The 8,374-nt window shown below is 37.4% G+C and overlaps 2 pseudogenes; both read left to right on the top strand.

Moving 5' to 3' along the window:
• The first annotated feature begins 211 nt into the window (after positions 1-211).
• Positions 212-1,792, top strand: LOC144252148 (cTAGE family member 9-like; annotated as a pseudogene).
• A 9-nt stretch (positions 1,793-1,801) lies between these two features.
• LOC144252147 (melanoma inhibitory activity protein 2 pseudogene) lies at positions 1,802-2,309 on the top strand (annotated as a pseudogene).
• Positions 2,310-8,374: the final 6,065 nt, after the last annotated feature.

Genomic DNA, 8,374 nt, shown 5'->3' with positions numbered 1-8,374 from the left:
GATGGGCACTTGAGCACCACAAGGCTCCTGGGAGTCCTTCACCCTGGCTCCCCACCATCACAAACCCCCCTTGCAGGGGTTCTCAGTGGTCTGTTCCGTTGCCTGGTGCAGGTTTGAGTTCCTCACCAAACACCTGAGTGTTCACAGCCTACGTTGGCCTGCCTGGGCAGGCTGTGGTTGTGGTGGCAAGAGCCAAAGCCAACTTAGCTTGATGGAGGCACCAAGGACTGCCCTATAGCCATATTAGCGGGTGGTCCTGGAAGAAGTAGGCAGGGTTTTGGAAGCATTGTCTGAAGACAAGAAGCCAGGCCCTAATCCTTATGGTGTTCCTTGGGAGTTGGTGATATGTAGAGCTATTGGATGTTTTGTACTTCTCTTGTTTTTGTGGAGAAGTTTTCAGTTTGTTAGAAGCAGGCTTTATGTGGAAAGAGAAAAACAGCTGGCTTTAAAACTTTCTAGAAGAATTGAAGAAAAATGTGAACTACTTGAAAAAGTTAGCCTTGTTCAAAAAGAGCTTGAAGGCTTAGAGTCAACTTTAAAGGGCAGCAGTTCTGAGAAGGGTCCAAGAGATGTCCCAGATTTGGAGGCAACCTATGAAAAGCTGCATAGGTCCAAACCTAGCCGTGGGGATGAAAGACTCTTTCTAGAAAAAGAGCTAGAAGAACAAAAGGCCAAATATTGTAAACAGGATGAAATCATGGCAGATATATCGAGAAGGATAAAGTCCCTTGAAGGTGAATCAGAATCAATCAGATCACAAATAGCTGAAACTAAAACAAACTTGAGAATGCATCAAATGAGTGAGGAAAGACTTCAGCTGGCAATGAAGGAAGCCTTGGATGAACGTTCCCAGCTTCAGCAAAGTCAGAAACCGATCTTACAAGGAGACGCTGAAGCATGGAGGGAACAAGGACGTCTCCAAAGTAAAGAGAGCACCACATTGGAAGACTCTCAATTCCATGCAAAACAAGTTCAAACTGATAAAGAAAATCACATGGAGTCTCTGACTGAAGGCTTGCTGAAGATGAAAGATAGGTCTTCTCCAACCAAGGGAGCCCAAACAGACATTGGGAACTTGGAATGGGGAATGACGAGTGAATCAGGAATTGGTGCTCAGTTGGATGATGAGCCCAAAGGAGCTTTGAAGAAACTGGTTGATGGTGCAAAGCTAAAGGCTTCCTTAGAAACCTTAGAAGGACAAAGATATCAAACGTGTGCTTTCTTATCTGAAGTAGAGAAAACAAAGGAAGACCTTAGAGAACAGATTAGAAGTCTGAAGACTGAACAGGCAACCTTGCTGTCAGAAAATGCATGGCTTGAAGGTGATAATGAGAAACTTCAACAGAAATTTAAAGTCATGATGGAATGCTATCAAGAAAATATGATGAAACTCCATGGGAAACTCAGAGTAGAGTAAAATTACCGGGTGGATCAAGAGGAGAAACTTTCCAAGGTCAAAGAAGAGATGGGCCATACAAGAGAAGAGCTGGAGACCTACAGAAAGTGAGCCAAATATCTTAAAGAAGAATTGGAGAGAACCATTCAGTCCTGTCAGGGGAACATTATTTACTGTGAGAAAAAAGCACATGAGAGTGAGTTGGCAGCTTGGATTGCTGAAAGAAACCTCCATTATTTCATGAAACAAAACGCTCGCAACAGACAAAAGTTAACTGAAAGGGAGCTTCAATTTGAACTTGTAGAGGAAGATCCCTGTGCACTTGGTGTTTCAAATGCAGCATTGGGCAGAAAGCATTCCTGCAATGGTCCCTCACCATTGGGTCCTCCTTGGTAAGGTGGATGTTATTCGAATTATGGTAGATCATCGCGACCAGCAGAACTCAGAGGTTCTAATATGCCTTCTTTGGATAAAGAGGATAGGCCTATGTCTTCAGAAAGTAGAAAGGAGACCAAAACCGATGTTGGTGATTCCAATGTGCCCGATTCATCTCTCCCTGCTGAAAACCAAGCAACTGGCTCCGGCTCATTGTTGGCACCTTTTCCTCCAGTCTGAGGTGAATTGTTTCCTGTGCACCCGAGGAGTCAGTTCATGAGAAGAGGACAATTTTTCCCTCCACCTTCTATAGTAAACAGGTATGGAGCACCTCAAGATTATTTTCCACCGGGCCCACCACCCTCTCCATTTTTTCCAATGCCAGATGTCTATGAATGGAGGTATTTTCCTCATGACCTTCCCCCAAGAACTAGATTTCCTCCCCCTACCCCTGAATTCTGAATGTAGAAGTGAGTGCCCTTCAGGCTTCATTCCACCTTCAAATGAGCCTGCTACTGAACATCAACAAGAAACCTGATGTTTTTGATCTCTCTTCAAAAGTAATTTGACTTACCTCTCATTTTTAGTTTTTAAGTAACTGCTTTTACTTAAGTAAGTGATTATACTTTTGCTCTGATTGAAGCTAACTTAATCTAAAATTCTTAGGATAGTATTTTGGAAATAAAGATGGTTTAAATATGAATCTTATGAGTAAATTATTTTTCTTCTATTGTACTCTAAAGAGTACAGCATTGAATTTGATTAATCCATGATTCCATAAACAACAATGGGATTATCAGTTATGACATCTAGTTTTGGGGGATATTTTAAATGCCCAACAAAGACAGTCCCTTTATACAAAGAAGTGTATTTACTATGATTGTAGCAAATGTGAAAGGAACTTTATGCTTAATGAAAGATTTCCATTGATTTACAGTCTTGTGGGGCATGTCAGCTGGTTTTTCCTTAAAAGAATAACTACAGCATATTAAGAGTAAACCAGAAAACACTACTAAACATGTCATGGAAGTAGGAGATCTCAAATACAAAAAAGTTGCAGTTCTCAAGAAACATTTTGGAATTGGAAACCAAAATTTGAACTCACTCTATTGCCATTTTTGCTGAGTCATTGTTGATGACATCTTCCTCCTCCTCCTCCTCCTCCTCCTCCTCCTCCTCCTCCTCCTCCTCCTCTTCTTCTTCTTCTTCTTCTTCTTCTTCTTCTTCTTCTTCTTCTTCTTCATCATCTTCTTGTTCTTCTTCTTCCTATTCTTCTTCATGTTCTTCATCTTTGAGTTCTTCTTCTACCTTTAATAAATTAATCACTCAATTAATTAATTAATTTTTATGTGATTCTGAGGATCCTACTCAATATCTTGCATGTTCTAAGTGAGTGCTGTGCCACTGACCCAACACCCCAGTCCCTGTTTTTTTTATATTTTATGCCCATTTTCATGAAATTCAGAATTGCATTAAGGCATTAAAAATATTGAGTCCAAAAATGAAATTAGAATATACAGTATGTACTTATAGGCAATTACCTAAATGATAGATGGCTGCCTGGTAGTGTAAAAATCAAAATTCCCACAACCAAAGGACAATCTTTGTTCTGACATTTGAGCTGTCATAAGTAAAGTATACTATTTCCTTCATTATTTATGAAGACACATATAGCACCAATGAATGAAACTAGTAGGTATACCAGTAAGTTGAAATAACCACTAACAATCACCAAAAAAAGGAAATGAGTATATCTCCATTCTCAAAGAAAAACATGGATAACCAACAACAATTAGACCTAAATTATTTCTAAATGTTCTATTCATTATGGGGATTCTTTCATTCTATAGTGGTCTTCACAAAGGCCTGAAATATATTCTAGTGCTTGCTAGAATCTGCAATTCCACAATAGAGGACTTGGGAACAATAGAATTTGACTGAAATACAATAGATTCATATAGTGAGGGATATCAACATTCCTCAAAAATGCTGTGGACACCAGAGTACTGATATTTGGTAAAAGGATCCTGTTTACAGTTTGTGAAGTAGAAGACTCTGAATCATTGTTTTTAGTAATTACCAAGACCACATGGTTCTAGGCTTGGTACTTTAAAAAAGGGAAATGTTAGAAAATTTTAAGGAGATGAACGTTTCTCTAACTTTCATATTATTTTTAAGAATAGGAATCTTTCAAAAGTATAGGATTTAATACTCTTTAAGAAGTTATACTTAACCTCACTTTTTAAAATTAAAATAGTATAGAACTTTTCACCCTCCACATTATACAACATGTAAAACTCTGGCTAGAATACTAAATAATGATTATCATATAGGGAGTATAAATAGGCATTGCACTTGTTGTCTGTGTCTAACAAAATATGATGGTGCCTATGATCCAGAATACCACTTCTGAATCCAAAACCCAGAGCATATTGAAGTGTACAATACAAAATATGTTTTTTAATACCCCATAAACTTTTTGACTGAGTTTTACCATAAAAAGTATAGTGAATATTCACCTATTAGAGCCTAGTAATATATATTCATGAAAATTAAATAACATTTACTCTGACACCTTTTACTACATTTTCTTCTCTTTTCAAATGTAGATTGCATACTACTTAATTTATTTTATTAACTGGTGTTTGGAAAAAAAACTACCATGAAACATTAGCAATATGTTCATCATGGCAACTATATGTCTCTTCACTATGGTATTGCTTAATGGGAAGGGGGGAGGGCTGAATATAACTTAAAAGTCCTTTAGTATGTAGAAAAGTATAATGTGAATTACAATTCAGTTACCAGTTTGAACTTGATCTGGGTAACATGAATACATCTCTCTGCAATAGGCATGCTTCTGAAAAATAGAATGTAGAGCTACAAAAGTGTAGAGAGCCACAAACAAGTCAAGATGGCACCTGGCAATTTGCCAAGAGGAGTGGTTTGAGGTAATGCCAGCAAGTCTCTAAAATGATGTTGATTGAGTTAAGCTGTGTATAATTGTCAAAACGATGAGGATTGCTGTATCTGGATGATGTTAATTGAAACAAGCTGTGTATAATTACTTAAGTGTATATATACCTCTACTCTCCTACAATAAAGCGGCTCCTGCTGTATCAACCTTCACAAGTTGCCTGTCACTCCTCCCGGCTATTTTGCCCAGCCAGCCAGACTGTGGCAGATAGTGGCCTGTACGGGGAGCCCCGGGATACTCAGGGGTGAGTGACAGGGAAAAGCTGCTCGTCCCTAAAGATAGATAGGACAGGAGCAAATCTGCTCATCCCTAGCAGACAGGGCGAGATAAAGTATGGCCATTTTTAAAAAATGGAGAAGATTGATACAATATGTTTGTATCTTGTTTTGTCTTTGTCTTTGTTATGGAAATATGGAAGGGGTTTTAGGTAAATTGCTGAGGGAAGGAGGCACCCAGTGGAATCAAGAACAGTTAGAACATATGTTGATAAAAGCCCAGGAACTCTAGTCAGAGGAAGAAAGAAAGTTCAGAGGAGGAAGATTTATCAGGGAAGGAATTACAACAGGAGGCTCCTATGAATCTCTTTTCATCAACGGAGGGTGCATGAAGCATGTTGGCTGCTGTGGGCGTGAGCCAGTTGTGGGCACAGCAGGGACTTTCCAGCTGGCGGCTCTTCCCCGACCCCCCCACCATGGGACTGCCCGAGGATGCTGCAGCTGTGGAGGCCGGGCCACAGGGCCCCTGAAGTTTGGTCATTTCCAATGCCAATAACTATAATGGTTCTCTCCTACCTGGAAGCTAATGAGTAATGAGCACCATTAAGGCCTCTTCCTTTTTTAAAAAATTCTTTATTATTCATTTATTTATTTTTAGTCATGCATGACAGCAGAATGAATTTTGACATAAAATACATACATGGAATATTCATACATCAATCATATTGTCAAATCTATTCTGCTACCTTTCCTATCCTCCTTACTCCTCCACTCCTCTTGGTTAAACCCAATGATATTTTCTAGTTTTTCCATTTAAAACTCTTACTGTAAATACTTAGGTTTTCCTTATATATAACACATTTTAATGAATCAACCAGATATTCTCCTGATAAAGTGGAATGTTTGCTTAGGTGTAACTTACCCATGGGTCACATGAATTTAATGCATTTTTAAATGTGTTCATGCAGGCATTCTGTAATGACTGAACTCCTATTATTTCACTACAGCAGACCACAGGAATAGTGCAATTGCTGTCAGCATGCTAACTTCATCAGGTGTGGGCACAGAAACTTCTGAAAATGAAAAATGGAAAAAAAGTGCCATTTCCAAAACTTTTGTAAATTTAATCTTCAACAGCTCTCTCCTGCTCCTAACATTAATCACAGTTTATCAAGAAAATAAATTAAAATGTTGCCATTTTGAAACATGTAATTATAAATAATTCAGGCAAAATGGATACTAAAACCACTGTGTGCAAGTTAGATAGACAGCAAACAATTAAGGTAGTTTCAAAATATCTCCCCATTGATTCCTTGTTAGTTATAAAAGGGAGAAATGACAACTGTATAGTGGAGAAACAAGGCAGATACGATCTTAACGAAGTCATTAAAGTTAAGATTCCCAATAATGAGACAAAGCAACATTATATGCTTTCTTTTATAATGCTCTGAGAAGACATAACAATATTTATATAGTATTTTTCCAAAAATGCATAAAAGTAAAGAAAAAATAGATAACTCAAAATTATGAAACATTCTACAAAAGTAGATGGCCTGCACTCTTCAAAAATATTAATGTCATGGGGCTGGGATTGTGGCTCAGCAGTAGAGTGCTCACCTACCACGTGGATCCTCAGCACCACATAAAAAACAAGTGGATAAATAAATAAAAACTAAGGTATTGTGTCCAACTACAACTTAAAAACAAACAAAAAAACATTAATGTCACAAAAGATTAAGCCTGAGGAACTATCCCAGATTAAAGAAAACTAAAGAAATATGACAACTAAGGAAAAGAAAAAGTTCTATAAAAGTCATGATTAGGACATTTAAAATATGCATATGAATAATAACAGCATTTTATCAATGTTAAATTGCCTAAATTTTATAATTCTTCTATTATCATGTAAGGAATGTTCTTGTTCTTAGGAAATCTGTGAAGTATTTAAAGAGTCATGATGACTTCAACATATTCTCAAATGGTTCAGCAAAATTAATAATAAAGGTACAGGGGCTGAGGTTGTTGCTTAGTGGCAGAACACTGGCCTCCCACATGTAAGTCACTGAGTTTTATCCTTAGCACTGCATAAAAATAAATAAATAAAATAAAGATATTGTATCCGTGTATAACTAAATTTTTTTTAAAAAAATAAAGGTATAAGGGTTATGTGGATAATAATAAATCCTTGAGGCAAAATGTTAACTGGTGAATCTAGGAGGAGGGTATATTGGTGTTTTCTACACTTGAAATTAAGTTTGACGGGCTGGGGATGTGGCCCAAGTGGTAGCATGCTCGCCTGGCATGTGTGCAGCCCGGGTTTGATCCTCAGCACCACATACAAACAAAGATGTTGGGTCCACCTAAAATTTAAAAATATATATATATTAAAATTCTCTCTCTCTCTCTCTAAAAAAATCAGTTTGAAATTTATTTCAAAAATCAAAGGATTAAAAGTGAAAAAAAAGTTTTGCAGCATTCTTGATGGGATTTATGTACATGTGTATGTATGTCCACATAAATACACATACACATATTTTAAAATAAAATATCTCAACTCTTAGAGTAAAGAAGTAGGGTTTCCAAATGGAAATTCTTCATTATAATTCTTTTCTTAATCAAGAATTAAGGGGGGCTGAGGATGTGGCTCAAGTGGTAGTGCGCTCACCTGGCATGCTTACGGCCCGGGTTCCATCCTCAGCACCACATAAAAACCAAGGTGCTGTGTCTGCCGAAAACCAAAAATAAATATTAAAAAATTATCTCTTTCTCTCTCTGTCTCTCTGTCTCTCTGTCTCTCTCTCTCTCTCTCTCTCTCTCTCTCCTTTCTCTATCTTTAAAAAAAGAATTAAGGGAATTGCTAGCCTTATACTATATTAATATTCCCATGGCTTTGATCCTTCATTCATAAGTATAACTCCTTGAGTTCAGCTCTGGACAGAATATCTTAGGCAAGTTAATTGTATTATCAGACATTCAAATTCATGTCATATAATGAACCAGCTTGATAAAATAGCAAACATTTTCTGTTAATGTTGACAAGTTAGGTCTGGGGTTGTGGTTCAGTGGTACAGTGTTTGCCTAGCACATGTGAGGCACTGGGTTTGACCCTCAGCACTGTATAAAATTAAACTTAAAAAAATAAATAAATAAAGGCATTGTATCCCTCTACAACTAATTTTTTTTTTAAATTGACAATTTAGGGTTTGGGCTGCAGCTCAGTGGTAGAGTGCCTGCCTCACATGTGTGAGGTACTGGATTCAATCCTCAGCACAACATAGAAAAAATAAAATAAAAAATAATGATATTGTAGGGCTAGGGCTGGAGCTTAGTGATAGAGTGTCTACCACATTCGAGGCAATGGATTTGATCCTCAGCACCACTTAAAAATAAAATAAAATAAGGGTATTTTGT

This window comes from Urocitellus parryii, unplaced genomic scaffold (genome assembly GCF_045843805.1).
Source record: "Urocitellus parryii isolate mUroPar1 unplaced genomic scaffold, mUroPar1.hap1 Scaffold_37, whole genome shotgun sequence".
NCBI lineage: Eukaryota > Metazoa > Chordata > Mammalia > Rodentia > Sciuridae > Urocitellus > Urocitellus parryii.
The sequence above is the reverse complement of the archived record's forward strand: the minus strand, read 5'-3'. Positions and strand labels throughout refer to the sequence as shown.